At 41.6% G+C, this 19813-nt stretch overlaps 1 long non-coding RNA gene across 5 annotated transcripts; it reads right to left on the bottom strand.

The window, feature by feature from the left end:
• Positions 1–9235: 9235 nt before the first annotated feature.
• On the bottom strand, positions 9236–19749 carry LOC123161098 (uncharacterized). 5 transcript variants are annotated; one of them, XR_006480536.1, is made up of 9 exons: positions 19657–19749; positions 18862–18963; positions 18676–18783; positions 12154–12213; positions 11572–11877; positions 11305–11487; positions 10914–11146; positions 10544–10680; positions 9236–10419 (listed from the first exon to the last, which is right to left on the bottom strand). It is a non-coding gene; the product is annotated as an uncharacterized lncRNA (long non-coding RNA). The 5 variants fall into 5 exon arrangements; XR_006480535.1 differs by having other exon boundaries at positions 11403–11487; XR_006480537.1 differs by having other exon boundaries at positions 10914–11487; positions 11572–11793; positions 11871–11877.
• Positions 19750–19813: the final 64 nt, after the last annotated feature.

Below are 19813 nucleotides of genomic sequence, written 5' to 3'. Positions count from 1 at the left end.
TTTTTTTCTCCGGTTTTTTGGTTCCTTTCTTTGACTTTTAACAGGTTTTCTTTGATCATTTCCTCTTTATTTTTATAATTTTTGCAGCAAATGTCTACATTTTTCATACATATTGTATATGTTTCGTATACATCAGAAACATATTGTATATATGTGTAATATTTTTTTCAAACACATAATTAATGTTTTATCAAATATATGTTTTATTGCGAACCAACCTGTGGTTGGATGGTTAGGTAGACAGTGGTATCCTCGGCCCATCGGGGTTCAAGTCCTGGTGCTCACATTTATCCTAGATTAATTTCAGGAATTCTGACGATGCGCGTTCAATGGGGGGAGACGTTCCCGTTGACTACAAGGCGCCTACAATGACTTCATAAAATAATAAGATGATATGATAGCTCAGTCTCTCGGAGGTATTCATAGAGTAGGGTGTGCGTATGTGCGTCATAAGGGTGAGGGTATGCGCGTATATATGAGCGCATGCGTCTGTACTATATATGCGTGTATATGTTTTATTTATTTATTTTTGTGCATAGTGTACTTTTTTGGTATGCATATAAAACATTTTTATACATGTTTAACATTTTTCACATACATGATTAATTTTTCTTAAATAGATCTTTTTGAATGCGTGTTAAAACAATTCAAATACACATTGAAACTTATTCGATGATACAAAAACATTATTTTAAATTAAGAACATCTTTTTTACATTGTATATTTTTTTAAGAATCACATATTTTTGAAACTCGTAACATTTTGTCTTAAACTAATACTAGCAAAAGAGCCCGTGCGTTGCAACGGGAGAAAAAACATAACACACATTCTTAACCCAACAATCATCACCCAAGACCACAATTGTTCCATCTCCTTTATTTTTGCGAGGCATCATATTTATGTTGCCGCTTATCCTCCTTCTCACCCTCGCTGGCGATGGCCTCGGTGTTCACACAAAACAAAAAAAAATATGTTTGAATATGTTTAATCCTAAGGCGTCTCTCTCTTCCTCTCTCCTCCCTCTCCCTCCCTCCCTCTCTCTCTCGCTTTCTCTCACTCTCGCGATGAGAAATCTGTTGTTTTCCCCTGCGATATTTTTCAGAGGTATGCATGTGTAGTTATTGATGTTTTCTTTTCCCTATATTGTTATAGTGGGTGTTTATTTGCAATCCGGGTCGCCGCCGGTACGAAAGGAAAACGGAACTTACGCTATAAATTATAAGTTTGCTCTCAAAACGATATTTTAAAAATATTTAACAGATAAAATTAACATCATATTTAAATTCCACATATTTTTCTAATAAAATTTCATATATAATATGTTAAAATCGAAGTTACGGTTTAAAAGATACGGATAATTTAGAAAATCATTTATTTGACTTAAATATATTCCAAAATAATATTTAAAAATACTTAACAGGTGAAAATAATCTCATATTCATATTCTACATATTTTTCTAATCAAATTTCATATATAACATGTTCAAATCGGAGTTACGGTTTAAAAGATATGGATGATTTAAAAAAATATTGTTTGACTTAAATATGATCCGCGGATGAATTACCTAAAACATCAGGGGGGGTTCGAAAAATATAAAATAACGGTTCAGGTGTGACTTAAATCCGGACCGCGGGTTGATTTCAACAAAACACAGGGAGTTTTGTGTAAAATATGAAAAAAAAACGATTCGTTTTAACTTAAAACAAGACTGCGGGTTGAATTCTCTGAAATAGATGAACTTTTCTGAAAAATGTCATGACGGACGAAAGAAACTCAATTTGCTTTATTATTACTAGCAAAAGGGCCCGTGCGTTGCAACGGGAGAAAAAAATTCATAATTTTAAATGGTCATGATCACATTTCGTTGCATCACCGAGATACAATATCTCTCTCAATTTCTCGAAATCATGAACATTTTGAAATTATGAACAATTTGTTAAACTCATGCACATATTTGAAATCGCAAACAACATATTATTACAAATTTCTGAACATTTTCTACAATCAAGAACATTTTTTCAATTTATGAATATTTTTTGCTATTTACAAACATTTTTTAAAAATTGTGAACATTTTTAAGCAATTTTCCTGAACTGGCAAACATTCTATAATCGATGTGAACATTTTTTAAGTCGTGAACATTTTTTTATTTTTAGAATATTTTTTAAATTCACAAACAGTTTACCATTTTCCTACTTTTTTTCAGAACTCGCAATTGTTTGATATTTTGGAAATCCGAAATTAATTTTGAGATAAAAAACCAAAACAGAAATAAAAAAGTAAAAAGAAATAAAAAATAGGGGGCGCCATCAATCCGAAATTTATTTTTATGGAAAAAACAAAATAGAAATAAAAAAAAAGATATAGAAAACAGGGGGCGCCACGACCCGCACATGGGCTGGCCCATTACTGCGCTTGGTAAAAAGAAAGAGAAAAAGCGTGAGAACCAGGGATCAAACCCTGGTCTCCTGTGTGGAGCATCGTTGCCTCAGCCATCGCGCTGCTCATGCATTGGTGCTATTATATCGTATCCACCTTTAATAACAGAACCCTGGAGCGATATTAGAAATTAAAAACGAATCGTTTTTGCCACTTACGGGTGGCATTGGTGGGTAATTATTGCCAACTTCGAGGGTTGTTTTTATGACGTACCACCAGAAGGTGAGCAATTTTTTAAGTCGTGAACATTTTTTGATTTTTAGAATATTTTTTAAATTCACAAACAGTTTACCATTTTCCTACTTTTTTTCAGAACTCACAATTGTTTGATATTTTGGAAATCCGAAATTAATTTTGAGATAAAAAACCAAAACAGAAATGAAAAAGTAAAAAGAAATAAAAAATAGGGGGCGCCATCAATCCGAAATTTATTTTTATGGAAAAAACAAAATAGAAACAAAAAAAAGATATAGAAAACAGGGGGCGCCACGACCCGCACATGGGCTGGCCCATTACTGCGCTTGGTAAAAAGAAAGAGAAAAAGCGTGAGAACCAGGGATCAAACCCTGGTCTCCTGTGTGGAGCATCGTTGCCTCAGCCATCGCACTGCTCATGTATTGGTGCTATTATATCGTATCCACCTTTAATAACAGAACCCTGGAGCGATATTAGAAATTAAAAACGAATCGTTTTTGCCACTTACGGGTGGCATTGGTGGGTAATTATTGCCAACTTCGAGGGTTGTTTTTATGACGTACCACCAGAAGCGATGCGTGGTTTATTAGTAGGTAAAGATATATGTATTTTTGAATGGTAGGTAGCATTATTTTTCAATTACATTGACACTTTTTACATTGTATAAACATTGTTTACAATGTCACAATACTTTTTTTTAAATGCATGAAAAATTTTAAAAATGTTACAACATTTTTTTGGAATGCTATCAAACATTTTATAAAATTATTCTTACATTGTATACATTTTTTAAAGGAGTTTTCAATGGCATACCAGATCACACTCTTTTCTTATGAGCTTTCTCTCAAAGTTTCTCATAAAAGGATTTTAAATTTAATGAGGCGACATATGAAATACTTTCTATTTTTTCCACTGGGGTTTTTGAAAGGAATGTATACAAAGCATATTGTTCTCCAAACTCACCAACGAGTTTTCTCCTTCTTCAAAGTTTTTTCTCATAGTGTTATAAAGGAGACAATAATCGCTATATGTTGCATCATTTCCTCCTTATATTTTTTCCGCCAGGTTTAAAGGAGTTTTAGCAACATATATACTATTCTCCTCATATTTTCCCACTGGGTTTTTGGGTTGACTCATCCTGTAAAGGCACATTCCTCCTGTTGTGATTGTCGGCTATGTGTCGTTGTGGTGGGCAGGGTCTAACGACAAAACACTACCCATCCTGTTGTGGTTGTCGCATGCTTCAACTTTGTTTCTCTCTCTCTCTCTCTCTCTCTCTCTCTCTCTCTCTCTCTCTCTCTCTCCCTCTCCCTCCCTCCCTCCATCTCTCTCTCTCTCTCTCTCTCTCTCTCTCTCTCTCTCTCTCTCTCTCTCTCTCTCTCTCTCTCTCTCTCTCTCTCTCTCCCCAGGAGGGCCCCAAATCCGTAGTGTGCAAGTCCCTTTAAAGGCCCATTCATTTAGGTATCCTATCCAAGTTGATCTATATGTTCATATACTTCATGCTTTTGTCCTTCAAGATAGCTATCTCTCTTACTCTTTTGTTAGATTCGCCTCTCAACACTCATGAAGCATAGGTTTCGTTAGTAATGTATTTTGTTTGATAAGATTGCTCACCTATTGTATGTTAACAAAGAATTAGTCCCTCTTGAAGAGATTGTACTTTTTTAATCATGGTGTACAGTAATTGTTGCTACTATATAACAAGTAGGCTAAAGATCAAATTTCTAATATGTACAATTCTCTTCTTCTCTGAAAATGAGATGTCGTTATACTGAGAAAATTTTACCCACTTGGCAATTTAAAGCGCTCCTTTAAGTTCGAGCACATCTTTGCCTATTTTTTGCAATATTATTTCTTTAGAAGTGATCCACTCGTCTTGTTCACTTGACTTCTCTTTGATGTCTATTATTTCCTTGGGAAACTGATCAAAATTTTGCTCTTTCATTTAAGAAAATTTAACTTTCATGTATATGTGGCACTATATGAAAATTCCTATCATTTTATTGTCAAAATAAACAGATGTTACCGTAGGAGTTGTACTTGCCCATAAAGTATCAAGTGCACACGTTTTTTTCCTTGTATCTCTTGCTTCCTCTCCTTCCATGGTTTAGAACCCTTGTGATTTGTATACAAAATCAAACCTTACCAATCTTCTTACCATCTAACATGTTCATACAAAAATAATTATCAATTTATATTGTTTTCATCAATCGCAAACATGCTCACAAAAAATAGAACTATCGGATGAATTCCAAGTGTCAAAACACATGTAAAAAACATGATTCATGGGTGTCATAATTATATCGCATGATTAAAATTACTACCTACTAATATAGTGTGATAATTATATTACATGATTAAAATACTACTCTCGCATATAATTGAATCTATCCCTAATATTATAGTGTCAAAATGGATGGGCGCAGCAACATGCACCTTCGATGATATAGTATCCTCTGATGAATCACCATTGACTCAATACAAAGTTATAGTCAACTCAAAAGGTTTATATGAAACATGATGGTGTGAAGTTTCCATCGATACTTGGCAAGAAAAAAATCTAGCAAATAGGGTTAATGGTTGCGTAGGCAACTAAAAAACATGTTGTATAGGGGGGCGAGTTCCCCCTCCCTCTTGGAGGGGATGGAGTTGAAACTCCCATTGAAATGCTTGGCGGGGTTGGAGGTTTTTGTTCTTTTTTAAGGGAAAGTCATCATGATGGGCTTCATTATTATTTTCTTTGAGGAAAGATCATCATGGCTAGCTTTATTAATCTCAAATAGGAATTACATCGTCCAACAGATTGCTCGTCAGTCCAAGTGTTACAGCTTCCTTCGCAGAGCGAACACAAATGGTTAAAGATAACCTTCCCAATTAATGAAGAAATGTCCATGCATTCTGCGAATATTACTGCTGCAGCATCCCACCCGATTGTTTATCCCGAACAGTGATCGATCACAAGAATTTGATTCAGCTTCAACAGGTGAATTAACAAATACTAGGCCATCCGTCATAGCCATAGCTTCCGAAGTAACCACATCAAGCGCATCTGAAATATATTGATTTGATAGAATGGTGGGCTTTATTGATTTGATAGAATAGTTACGTCGTTCACAAGACTCTCGAAAATAAAAGTAGGGGGTTGTCATAACAGATACATATATTAGTTGGAATCAAAGCATTCCTAGCAAGCTCATGAGCCACTATACTTTTTAGAGAAAAGGCATAAAGCCCGACTTCAAATTAATGAAGCCATCAACCGGCTAGGGATACAGTGGTGTTGATACAAGGGTACAAACCTGAGACAAGTAAGAAAAGTAGACAGGAAGAACTAAGATGCTATAGGCCCTAGCACAGCTGCCACCGAAGAAAACAACAAGCTCAAGTCTAAGGTGAGCTCCACGCCGAAGAGGATCATCGCGAGCAGAGGCCGTAGAGGCGCGCCAAACGAAGGGTGAGAAGGACACTGCCACAGGGATGAGCATCGTCGCACATGTCAGGCCAGCCAAGCTGAGAACGGGGGAGAGAGCACCATCTCTCCACACAAGTTGCCGGAGGGGAGACCACCATCTCCACTCACCCCAACCGGAGCACCACCACCGGCCAGCAACCTCACAGCGAACCACAACAACGGAGGCGGGACTGCGACCTCACACCCAACACCGATGGCGCCCAGCAGGAAACACACCGCCGCCGCCGACGCAGACGACTCAGAGCACATCCACTATGCTCCACCCATCCCAAGGCGCCGTCTTCAAGAAGATCACGACGCTGGAGCGCCGCCGTCGCCCGGCCACAGAAGGTCAAGGTTTTTACCCGGGATTTGGGGGAGGAGGAGGTGGGGGAGGAGGGGAATCGAGCACCCCCTCAAGAAGGGAAACGGGGCCGGAGCCGCCGTCGACGGGAGGTCGACCAGAGGTTTCCCCCATCCCAAGCTAACCCCCACCACGCCCACACGCCGGCCGACTCGGCAGCCGGCGAGGACGGATGGCTCTGAGAAGAAACACGGGGATCCAGATCTGGCGCACCTACCGGAGCAAAGCACGCCACGAGGAGCCATCGCCGCCCAACCGACGCCCACGCGAACGGAAGAGCCGGCCAACACCTGCGGCGCCACCCGCCGGACGAGGTCGCCGCCTCCATCGCACCCGGGGCCGCCGCCCCGGCGTCCAGTGCTCCCTGAAGAGAAACAGGGCAGCGCAAGCCTCGCCGTTCCTTTCGCGGGGCGCCGGCGACTGCCTCGGGAGGCGGCGGGGAGGGAAGGGAGGGAGGAAGGGGGGCTAGGGGATCTAGGGTTCGTCGCCCTCGAGTCGCCCGCAAGGGGGCGACGCGAGAGCCTGGGGGGGAGGGGATTTTTTCAAAAAAACAAGCCCCCATGAGCGACTATACTAACCTCTCTGTTACAATGATCAACAAGCATATTACCAAATCCAGAAAATAAAGATATTGCAATCAGCATACACTGTTGCCACTGAAGTAGCCGAGAAAACCTCCATCCTTAATAGTTTGAACCCTCCCGAAGACAATCATTATGAATAGTGAAAGAATTAGTATCCACGTGAGGAGACCTTCTCTCAACGCAAAAGGCTTCCGCCATAGCCCCATCAGCAACATGAACACTCAATGCAAGCTTCGAGGTGTCCCCAATAATGATACCAGTTCCTCCATCTCCTGTGCTCTCCTTAAAAGAAGCACCAATATGTTGATCAAGATCTTCCCTTCCAAACCAATTATTTGAGAAAAATACAAAACCACAACTTTTGGGGCTTGTATCAAGGAACCACGTGTTTTGCACTATAGATTCACACACACCCAAATTTGGAACTTTGTTAAGAACAGAACTGATGTCCAGGACCCACCCAACAGATCTGAAGTTGCAAGGCAGGCAACAAATCCAAGCCAATTCACACCAAAGCCGAACCAGTTCATTATCCCTCCCGCGACGATGAGGCGACGGGCGACACCAACAGTGGCTTCTGACCAGAGGGTTGTTAACTAAAATTGATTACTAACAAGCAATGAAAAAATAGCGTGCTATTTCATAGTTGACATCAGTTTCCCCTCATGATTACCTTTTTGTCATAGGAAATGTGTTCTTCCAAGCGCGCGGGTATGTTACGCTAATTTTTTCAAAGTATTCCTAATTTTGAGAACAATTTTTGACAGGGAAAAGCAAAACAATTCACTACTTTATCAAGTAGTAGTATTTGCGAACAAATTTAGTTTTAAAAAATGGTAAGCATTCATCAATGAAGGTACTTTGGTAATGGAAAAAGTCCATTTTAAACCTTGAACTTATAGAGGTCGGATGAAATGAACCCTCAAGTCGAAATCCCGCTCAATTGCACCGTGAACTATACAATCCCGGTCTAAATCGAACCCTGACATCGTTTGAACTGGGATTCGTTTGGTGGGCCGGCCGTTAAGAGTTTTTTTTTTCGTTCAAAAACAAAAATTCCAAAGAAACAGCTGCTTGCGTGGAAGAGAGTCGAGGGCTCGCATGGGCGTAGGACAACTGGGCCGGCCCATTTGGCTTTCGCGAGATGTAAAACGCGAAAAAAGAAACAGCCGAGAGCGATATGAAGGCCACCGCTGGGATTCGAACTAGTAAACATCACGTTGCTGGTGCGCTCGGCTAGCCATAGCAGCCAACAAGCTCTTGTGACAAATGTGCAACGCCACACTAATAGAAATAGACAAGAGGGATAAAACTTAACATTTTCTAAATATCCCAAAAACTAAAGTTCCACTGAGGGATCAAAATGAGCACCTCCTGTTAGGGAACCAGGTCGCTAGCCACTATAATTCCTGCGAATTTCTGTATAAAATTGCAGCCCCGTGCATAGGATGTAAGCTGCAACCAATCTAATCATTTTTTAAATTCAAACATGATTTCTTTTAGAAAAAGTTAATATGTTTTGAAACAAAATTGTTTTTGAACAATTTTTGAAAAACACTAATGAAATTTGAAAACATGATATTTTTTTTGAAAAAATATGATTTTTTTAGAACTCCTCAAAAAATGGAAAACAGTAAAACACAACTATTTAAAAAATAAAAATAAATTGAAGAATGATCATTTTTCGAAATTTGCAAACAATTTTTTTTGAATGCTCAAATTATATTAAAGTATATAAAAACCGGCCCATTTGGAGCTGTTGAATAGCATGCACGCAAAAAAACATCTGGAAGAAGTTCTGCAGGAGCGACTCAAACTCGTGACCTCAGTCTTGTTAAGAGTTGGAACTTGCCAACTGAACTAGTGAGTTCAACTGATAGTTTGATGGCGCTAAATGTTGTATCGAACTTCTTTTGAACATTTGCGAATATTATGCACTTCAGATTTTGTAATATCCATTGAACATTTTCTTAATGTACGATGAACATTTTAAATTATACACAATGAACATTTTGGAAAAACTAGAAATAAATGTGTTGAACAATTTTCGAATATGCATTGAACATTTGTAATATACGTTGAGCAATTTTTTTAATACACATTAAAAATTTGTGTAATACACCACTGAAAATATGTAAAAAACATAGGGACCAATTTATATACAATGAGCAATTTCTAATATACGATGAACATTTTAGAAATGCATGATGAACTTTTGTGTAATATACCGTGAACATTGCTAAATATGCAATGAACATTTTTGTAACACGCAATGAACTTTGTATAATATAGGGAAAAAGAAACAGTAAAAATAAAAAAAATCATAAAAAAGAAAAAAGAAAATATTATAAATATAAAAGAAAAATAAAAACGAAAAGAAAAAAGAACCAGGAAAGAAAAACAGAAAAAATAACGACCAAAAAAACGGAAGCAAAAACGCGCAGCACGCACTGCCGCAAACTGGGCCTGCCCACCCGCGGGCGTTTCCTCCCCAATCCCGGTCATCCTTTGCCACGTCAACAATCCCTGTTTGGAAAATGACCCGAAGGTTCAATTTAGACCGGGATTGCAAAGTTCAGGGTGCAATTGACCGGGATTTCAACTTGAGGGTTTGTTTCGCCCGACCACTACAAGTTTAAGGTTTGAAATAGACTTTTTCCCTTTGGTAATAGTATTAATGGTTACTAGAAGAACATCACCACAGTGAATTAACAACGTGCTAGTGATGAATTAGTGTTGGAAGTACACTGCAAAAGCGGCGGTAACTTAAACCCAATCAACCGCAGGAACGGAAGTCTGCTTTCACTACAAAAGCAGTGGTAACTTGAGTCTCATCAGTCGAAGGAACTGAAGCCTGTTTTTGTAAGACATACCAACCTTGTCCGTCGTGCTTGTAGTTTTGCACATCATATCAATAAGCTTGCCCTGACTTGTTTCTCAAAGAGGCCAACTCAGCAAACACGGTGCGGGTAACTGCAACGAAGAATCCGACACTCGGATCCCGGCAGTAATCTTCACAGCTACCCTTTTGGTGTGTTCAAGGAAGAATCTTGTTCATCGGGAGAAACATCTGTTTGGAAAATTGCTCCGCCAATACCGGTCACCAGTTCCAGCATCAAGTCAGGTAGCCTCCTCCATAGCAATTCTCCATTTCTTGTTCCACAAGCTCATGCAGACTGCCAAAAGCACCAAGGACTTGCCCTCCATACCGACGGATATTGCTCCTGTTTTCTTCAGCGGTTTCGTAAGGTTCAGGGAACAGATGATTCAGAAAACATGCAGAGCCTCTGCTAGAGCTTATCCTGCGTGCTTCTCCGGGTCAAGAGTTCTGTGCGGGTCTGCTTGTACTGCTCCTCCGTGACCGTGTCCATGTCCATGTCACATCCTTGGCAGCACATACCACCGGCACGAGGTTAAGGAACTATCGTTTATGGTATCAAGTGGATGAGAATTACATACTTACAAAGTGATTAGATAAGCTCGTGTTACGGAAGTGACAGGTACAGTACCTTATGTGTGCAGAGTGCACCCCCCATCTTGCTCTCGAATCATCCAATTCCTCCGCCTAATACATCAATTAACAGTCTCGGGTGCTCAGCAGCCAGAGGCGAGAGGAGGGTGGCTGGCATCATACATTAGAACAAGCCTGCAGTAAATAGAAGACTTGAATATGAACAATTTTTACCAATGTTTTTCACACCTACGAGCATTAAAACTGACGAGAGTACTATTAAAATATACTCCCTATGTAAACTAATATAAGATCGTTTAGATCCCTATTGATCTAAATGATCTTTATATTAGTTTACAGAGGGAGTACACCAGAAAAAAGAAAGTAACCCTGAACTAAGACCAGCTAGGAAATTAAAATCTACTGACCTCCTTTTCCACCAGCTGCAGTAGTAACTCGGTGTCTAGAACACAGGAGGCCATTCCAACCCAACAGTTCCTGCAGCTCGTGGAATCATAGGTTCTTTTTACTGCTACATATCATTGGAATCAATGCTTGGAATTATTTTCTTCAGTAGGCTGAATGATGATGCGGGCGTGTTACATTCTGCAATGAACTGCAGTAGCTCGTTCTCTAGAACTGCAAAAGCATCAGCAAAAGCCTGCCATGAAAAGCATCAGAAAATACCAATAGCACTTGTTGATCCGTGATTGCCGGACAAATATTTATATCTTTAAAGGCCAGACAAGGAATGCATTAGTACTAGTACCGCACAAAGACTAAATTTCAATACCAAGATTGTCCGGTCAAACAAATTACCAGATAAAAGAGCATAATCACAGCATTGCCACAACTCCAAAAGCTCTAGACAACAACAGAAGGATTCAACCAGTCCAGAAAAGATAATTTGAGCCAACCTTGATGCAGTGGTGGACCCGGAAATAATTCTTGCGCACGTTGTTAGCAGGGCAAAGAGGATCATCGATGTGAATTGGATCAATGCTGCAAAATCAACAATATGGAAAATTACCATAGGCAGAAGGTGACAGAAAGAAACAATGTATTACAGACATCGACTTTTATTACCTGTGCCCTCTTTCTCAGTTCAAATAAATTCCACTTCCTTGGATGGAAATACGCTTATGGCGTGGATCAAATACATTCATGTCATCCAGAATGTTTGAAAGCGGCTAGAGGTCAGATGCACCAATATATTGCTAATTTAGCCGTCCCAAAAGAGAAACCATACACTGGGCCCATATAGTCATTCATTACATGCCTTTTCCACATCAGGCACTCATCTTTTCCCTTGTGTTTTAAACAATGAAGTGTTCATAAATACTCACTTACACACAAAAAATACAGGAAATCCATCAAAAGGCTACCTAGATTCTGCCAAATACAAAACAGCAAAAATGTAGCATTAGTGGCAATTTAAAATAAAAATATGAACTTGCTAAGAAGAGGGGCAAGAGATAAAAAAAAATCCATTGCGACTACTGAAGTTTGAAACTCAAAGCTGGCCAAATATCTACATACATGCGAGTCAGATCATTAAAATAGAATATATTACACAGAAACAAATATCTCACAGAAACAGGATACAGTAATTAAAGAAAAAATGTGTAGATTCCAACTGAGCTATGCTATTCAAGATGTGCAACTTACTTGGTTAATAGGCCGACCAAGATGATGTTCATGCTGAAGTAAACGAGTGGTTAACAACACCTGCAAAGGATATTAAAAGATGAAATTCTTTTCGCAGGTCATCTCAAGAGTTAATGTCATTAATTAATATAATATGCTAACATGAAAAGTAAGACCAGGCGGTAAGCATCAACTATGTTACCCAAAGATGAAAATATATAAGAAAATATAAGTTAGCTCGGAATCGTGCTTGTATTCCTGTTCGAGTCCAAAACAAGTTGGGTTATGCTAGAGGTGAAACCCATAAGATCTCGCGACCAACTCATGGTTCTGTCACATGGATAGCAAGCTTCCACGCACCCCTGTCCATGGCTAGTTCTTTGGTGATACTCCAGTCCTTCAGATCTCTCTTTACGGACTCCTCTCATGTCAAGTTCGGTCTACCCCGGCCTCTTTTGACACTATCAACACGTTTTAGCCGTCCGCTATGCGCTGGAGCTTCTGGAGGCCTGCGCTAAATATGCGCAAATCATCTTAGACGATGTTGGACAGGCTTCTCTTCAATCGGTGTTACCCCAACTCTATCTCGTATATCATCATTCTGGACTCTGTCCTTCCTTGTGGCCACACATCCATCTCTGTCCTTCCTTGATTGACATGATGCCACTTAAGTATGGCAATAAATTTATGTATAAATCGTATAAGATCATTCTTCACACAGAGATTATTACAATACTGTACTGCAATCTTACATGGAGCGGATACGTTAGGCAATAATCCATAACTACAAGAGCCTAGGCAGACACTTTATGGTTTTGATCAATTAGGGTTGAAGCAGCTCGACAACCCAACATGCCAACATCATAGATGAGGTCCAGGGTATATTTTCTTTGAGAAAGAGCTATTCCTTTTTCAGACCTTGCCACTTCTATATCAAGGAAGTACTTGAGTCGACCAAGATCTTTAACTTCAAATGCCTTACTATCTCAACGTCATCTTCGCCGGCCATAATGATGTCATCAACATAAACTGCGAGTCATTGTCCCTTTAGAGTGTCTATAAAACAATGTATGGTCACCATTTCATTGTCCATACTCCATGTCACGCATCGTCCGTCTAAACTTGTCAAACCAAGCTCTTGGAGACAACTTCAGTACGTAAAGAGCTTTGTTTACCCTACATACCTCGCCAACAGACTCTCTCAGAAGTCGAAAACCCAGGTGGAATCTCCATGTATACCTCCTCCTGCAAGGTCACATGCAAGAAGACATTCTTCACATCAAGTTGGTGTAAAAGCCAACCCGAAATTTGCTGCAAAGGAGACCAGAATACTCACGGTGTTCACCTTTGCTACTGGAGCAAAGGTATCATCGTAATCAATGTCGTATGTCTAATGGTAACCCCTCGCCACAAGCCACTTTGAGTCCTCATTTGCCTTTTTCCAGACAATCGGAATTGACACACACTAAAGAGAGGCAACAAACACTTTGTTGGCTGGAGATAATGTTCATAGGGAACATAGTTTTTGCTAGGAAGTATTAGTATTGGTCCTGGAGTCCTTATTAGGCTATGTTTCCTTTCCTTTCCTTGCATCTCAAGTCTTGTGTAATAGAGATAATTTGGGCATTGCAATAGAGACAAGTTGCATCATAACATGATATCAAGAACCCAGGTTTAGGGGTTTCTTCAGGTGCTGCAACTCGCCCTCCCGATCTAATTAACGTCGTTCCCGTCGCTGATGCCTCCCGAAACGATTCGTCCGGCTCCATCAGCAGGTCCGACCTTCGCAAGCAGCCGCCCGCTGGATCATGCCCACCCGTAGGTCTCCCTCGTCGGAAGTCAACTACCCTACCGCAGGTCTTTCCCGCTGGATCACGCCTCTCCCACCTGACCTGCGTTGGCAGCCTCCGGCCATCTTCCAGGCTGGGTCGTCCACCACTGCCCCTGCCTTCCAATCTCCCATGGTTGTGTTCTCCCATAAAAGCTCCATCCAGATCTTGCCTCCCGCTAGTTGCTCCCCTGCACGCTCAGTTGCAGCCGTAACTGCTCCTCTGTCGATGTGTGTGCGCCCTCCTGGTGCTGCTCTGTTAAGTGTGTTGCCCACGCTACTGGCTCTATGCGGCAGTCGGGACGCCTCCTGCCTGCCACCAACATGCGACCTTCGAGGCTTCGACTCTCTGCACCAGGCTCTGCCGCCCGCCATCTTGCTCCGGCTACATGTACTCCCTTTGTCCGTCAGCCTTTCTCTGGTCCTGGTCCTTTCCATACAACTTTTGTGGCCTACATGCCCTTGTTTTCTATAGGATTTGCATGGATTCTTTTGCATTGTCGATCTACGCCCATTGCCTTAGTTGTCGAGCTTCTTTCGCCATCAGTTGTCGTGGGCTATGATTTTCTATGCAATGCTTTATTCTCTTGATGTGCCATCTTCCTTTGACAACCCATCTTCTCTTGATAATTATCTTGTATCTTCTACTGATGCAGTGTCTTTCTCTGATGTGCCATCTCTTCCTTATCTCCTTGGCTTGACTCGACAGGTTCTGAAGACTCTTCATGCTACGATGACACTCTCAAGACGCGGAGATTATCATTTTTTTCTAGTGTTACACTTCTTCGAATGCAATGGTATTGCATACACTTTGCATTTGAGGGGGGGGGGGGGGTTAGGAAGTATAAGTATTGGTCTTGGAGTCCTTATTAATCTATGTTTCCTTTCCTTGCATCTCAAGTTAATAGTTTCCAATATCATTGTCATCAAACCATACCATTTCTATAGTATCCCTGTTGTTGCTCGAGTAGTTCTCCTCAAGGCCACTGTCCCTTCAGCCTGATCCCCGGAGAGATGGAAATCACATCAGTACTACCTTGTTGTTCCGCCAGTGGCTGATCTAGTTGCTCCACCTATGTGCAATACCCTCACCTCACCCTTTAGATGCTCCTCTTGCTCTGCCACCTCGGCACAGTACCGTTCTGAGCCAGCACACACTTCCGTGAATACACCTTTAATAGCTACTCTTGCTCTGTTGTCCACCTCGGCCCACTACCAATTAAGTCGTTATCGATGTGCCAATCTGCACATCACCAGTGGAAGCCGATGCTTCTATCACAGGAGCCACAAGAGGTACTATTGAGCCACCTGTTGATGGAGTCCTAGATTAGGGGTGTTCAGCATGTCGGTTGCCCATCCTTTGGGTTGGGCCATGTAAACCCCCCGCGCCCAGAGCCTATCATTGGTGGGCCTCGTTCATCTGGTCCAGAAGCTCCAAGAAGGAATGACACGAAGACTTGGTGTATACTCCAAGGCGTAAGATAGTCCTCAGCACATTTGCCCTAGGTACCCTCGGTATGTAAATAAGCCGAGGTGCCAGGGCCGTAGAGGGGAAATTCATTCACATACGATCTCGCGATAGATCACCTATACTTTGTACCCCATCCACAATCAATACAAAGCAGGACGTAGGGTTTTACCTCTTCAAGACGGACTGAACCTAGGTAAACCTCGTGTCCCTTGTGTCCTTGTTACCACCTAGCCAAGACTACCAGATCGGTACCCTCTACCCGAGATTCGCCGGATTAGCTCCGACATTGGTGGCCCATACAGGTCCCTCTGGAACCGAAGCAACTTGATGGCTTCAAGCGTCGAGGATCAGATTGGCGCTGACATAGCCTCTGCGTCGCATCTCGGCTTAACCGAGCCACCGGAGAAGATCAAAACTCCAACCATCAGTCGAGACATAGAGCTCGATGGTTCAGACCCTGTCGTGGCCTCCTCCACCATGACACTAGATCTGGCGAAGAGCGCCAAGCTATCTCCGTCTAAGCACCGAGGATCTACTCGGCTTGGGACAAAAACTACAAGTTGTCAGATCAAGCCTGGAGCTTGGATCCGACGATACAATACGACGGCCTGACAAGCCAGGTTCCGTCGAAATTACCAGGGACAACATTACATCGACCGCGGAAAAACTTATCGAAGGTGCCGATGCCAGATTGGATTGGGATGAAATCTTCAATCCCACCCACCTCCCATGTCGAATACCGCACAGATAAATCGGGAACAACTGACATCTAGGATCTAGCCCTTATCATACAAAAGACGAGGGAGATGACCCGGAAATTCTAGACACGACTTTAGTCACGAAGAACCAAATCCCACACTGCACGGATCAAGAGGCATTGGCAGCCTTCCGTGACAACACCCTCGACGAAGGGATCATGAGAGAATTCCTTCGGTGTGAGGTGAAGACATTCACCGAACTCTCCAACATGGTCGCTAAATACTACAACATGGTGGACGCCAGGACAGTCAATGAATGGCGCGAGAACGTCAACACGGAATTATCCGAGATCGGAGAAGAAAACAGGTCTGCGCCATAACCGACGATCCAAGCGCAGCAGCACCAACTGGGGCGACGAGCATCCTTCTCAAAAGAGAGGTCGATCCAGCAACGAAAGGTTAAATCACAGCTAGACACCATGCTCGACGAATCATGTGCCATCCACTCCGCCTCTTCGGATAAACCGGCCACCCACAAGCTCAGGAATTGCTGGGTCATCAGACAAGTGGCAAAGGGAGGAGTGGAGTATCTTGACAACCCCGACATTCATGAAAGGTGAGGTGAGATAATCAACTACAACCAAAGGGAGTACCCATCCGAGGTCAGGACGTCCTTATGATCTACCAAACCTACTCACCAATATCAGAAAACAGGTGGTTGGGCGTTCCGATCACCTTTGATCATCAAGATCAACCGATAGGAGCACACAACCAAGGAGTTGCGGCTCTCGTCCTAGACCCTATTATTGATGGATATCGCTTGTCAAAGGGCATGATGGGTGGAGACAACAGCCTCAACCTCATATACAAGGATACTTTACAAAAGATTTAATTCGACAGATTTGGCATCCAGCTGAGCAAGACAACCTTTAAAGGTATAGTCCCGGAAAAAGAAGCACGGTGCACTGGAAAAGTTATGCTTCACGTAGCGAGTCGAGGAGTTAGTCTTTGACATCGTCCCATTCTGGAGCGACTATCACGCGTTGCTCAGGCGACCGGCATGGGGTAAATTCCACGCCATACCCCGCTATGCATACATGAAACGATGCCGGGACCGAACGGTGTCATCACAATAAGCAACCCTGATTGATCATTCGGGGTCGAGGATAAGACTGCAGCTCTTGCCCTTGAGGCAGAATCCGAGGCTTTGGGAACTAGATTCATATATGCAGATACTTAACCTAAAAGAGAGCACTCCATATAGTAAGCTGGAAAAAAATTTACAGTTCGTAAGCTATCTAATATTGTTTTGATGATACTGATGTCTTCAACAATAGGCATAGATGTCATCATTTCTTTGACAGATGGAATAAATTCGTGGATGGATGGGTGAGGTTCGATGCCTGCTTTTCATGTTTTGCCAGCACATAAGCAATTCCAAGTCTGGATCAAATAATATGCCTTTTAGCAAACCAGATCACTGGTGAACAACCTGCACCAAGAGTTGAATGCTATGCACGCTGGAAGAAGCGAATCAATTTATGTGCTGATATTATTGCCAGATTGCAGCAGATGATCAAAGAGGCTTAAATATGCAATTGTAATTGCGTCAATGACAATGGAGAGGAAGAGAGCAGTATCTAGCCATTGTGAGTGGGCATTTTATAAGGTGATGTCCCCTTATGATTGCAACCCTCGCCGTTGCATGTCTCTGCCCTGCCTGCCCTCGCCATGAAACAACCTCTAGTTCGGTCATGCCCTCCCTTGCCTCTGGTGATAGAGAACACATAGCATTTGAGCATCTATTGTCAAATTGTGTGGCTATAGCCTATAATAGTCGGAAAGACTTGACACCAAAAAGCTAAAGGAACCACATGTTAAAAAAATAGCTAAAGGAACTAAAGCACAACAACCCATTGCTGCAACGTAGAAACTGGAGATACAACAATATTATTCATTCCAAGATTCAGATGGACCGTTTCACAACAGCTTTGGCAGGAAGGCTGCTCGCCATTACATTCAGACCCACACTGAATGCAAGACTGTAAAAACAGGCACAGTAGCTTCGCATGATTATCAGAAGCGTACAAGTGAATTCGTTCAATTTTGTTCCTCAAGTATTTGAAAGACTTCTACTCAGCATGCATCTCATTTTTAGGATTCACTATGAAACACTCGTGCTCCAAGTTTTAAACTCATCAATCTTATGTTCGTAATGAAACTGAAATGGCGCTATGACACAGTAATTTTTTTGGGTGTGTGAACAATACAAATTCTGTCTTGACTTCATTCAGTTTCCTGCCGCGGAGGCTTTCGTCACAGGCAAGGCTAGCCCAAAGAGGCTGCCGAGTGGCATCATAAGAAGATGCTTTGCCCAACTATATATTTGATTAGCATGCATGTTCACTATTTTCAGCATAGACTGAATAGACCATCTCATTTAGGTACCTCATGCAGCCGAAACAGACCAAACACAATCGCAACAAGAAGCATGCATGGTAAATAAATGTCTCCAGACAAGAATTAGATTATGGATAAGTACGGACCTTTGTTGGTACGTAATCTGCTTCAGCTAATCGGTCCAGATTGTCCATGAAGTACTGTGCACAGTCAGGAACTTGCAGCAGCAGCACACTTCCACACAAGCAAGTTTCCTACAGACGCATTTATTTTATAGTAAACCTGGTTGTTTGACAGTATACACATTTACAGAAATATGAACTTCTTTTCACCTGGATGGATGAATCTTCCCATAGTTTTCTTACATCCTGTATGGCTTCTTTGTTAAGGGGTGGGTAATCCAACCTGATTTCTGATAGTTTTTATCTAATCTCCTGAAGATAGGAGAGCAATACACTATAAATAAATAAACTTCATACTCTCAATAATACTCTATACTTGACAAAGCATGGATCGTAGTAGCCTTGCCACGACATGAGCGACAATATATTTTTCAGATATCAGAAGAACAATGTATAAAGTTTGCATTCTTTCTCTGAAGAAATCAAGAGTAATACTCCCTCCGATCCAAAATAAGCGTCACAGTTTTGAACTAATATTAGTTCAACCTTAGTTCAAAGCTCTGACACTTATTATGGATAGGAGGGAGTAACAAGAAAAGAATATATTCCTCAGTTATCAGAAGAATAATGATTTTGTGGGAAATCAAAGGAGCAATACATAGAAAGGACAGGTTAGAGACCAAACTTGGTATACTTCATTTGGCTGAATCATCTACAGTTGAATTCATATCCGAGAATGACAGTGGAAAAGCAGCAAAACACAATACTGCAGCAGAGCTTAAAGCATGTGCAAGGTCTGAACAAGTTCGATTATAGCCTAGTTCTGAGTGTTAACTGTAATGCTGCTTCAGCTGTAACAAGTTGTTCATGTTGCAAGATATTGGTGTTTATGCCCAGCCCAAATGTATCTCTACTTACTGAACAAAATAGGATGCCTACATGATCCCCACCAAGCAATAAGAGGAAATATTATATTAAAACACACACGTTCCAGTATTGGCATACTTTGATTGTCTGGTACACGCTGACATGGATGACTGCCGTACAGCCCTTGAGTTCCGCCTTGTCAAAGCCAGTTCGGAAAAGAAGCTTTATCTGGAGATAGATGTTCAGGAAAAAAACCGTAAGGCATACTATTTGTCACAGGGATAGTGACTTTCCA

Source organism: Triticum aestivum, chromosome 7B (assembly GCF_018294505.1).
Source record: "Triticum aestivum cultivar Chinese Spring chromosome 7B, IWGSC CS RefSeq v2.1, whole genome shotgun sequence".
NCBI classification, from domain to species: domain Eukaryota; kingdom Viridiplantae; phylum Streptophyta; class Magnoliopsida; order Poales; family Poaceae; genus Triticum; species Triticum aestivum.
Note: the sequence above shows the minus strand (reverse complement) of the source record. Positions and strands in the feature narration are given on the sequence as shown.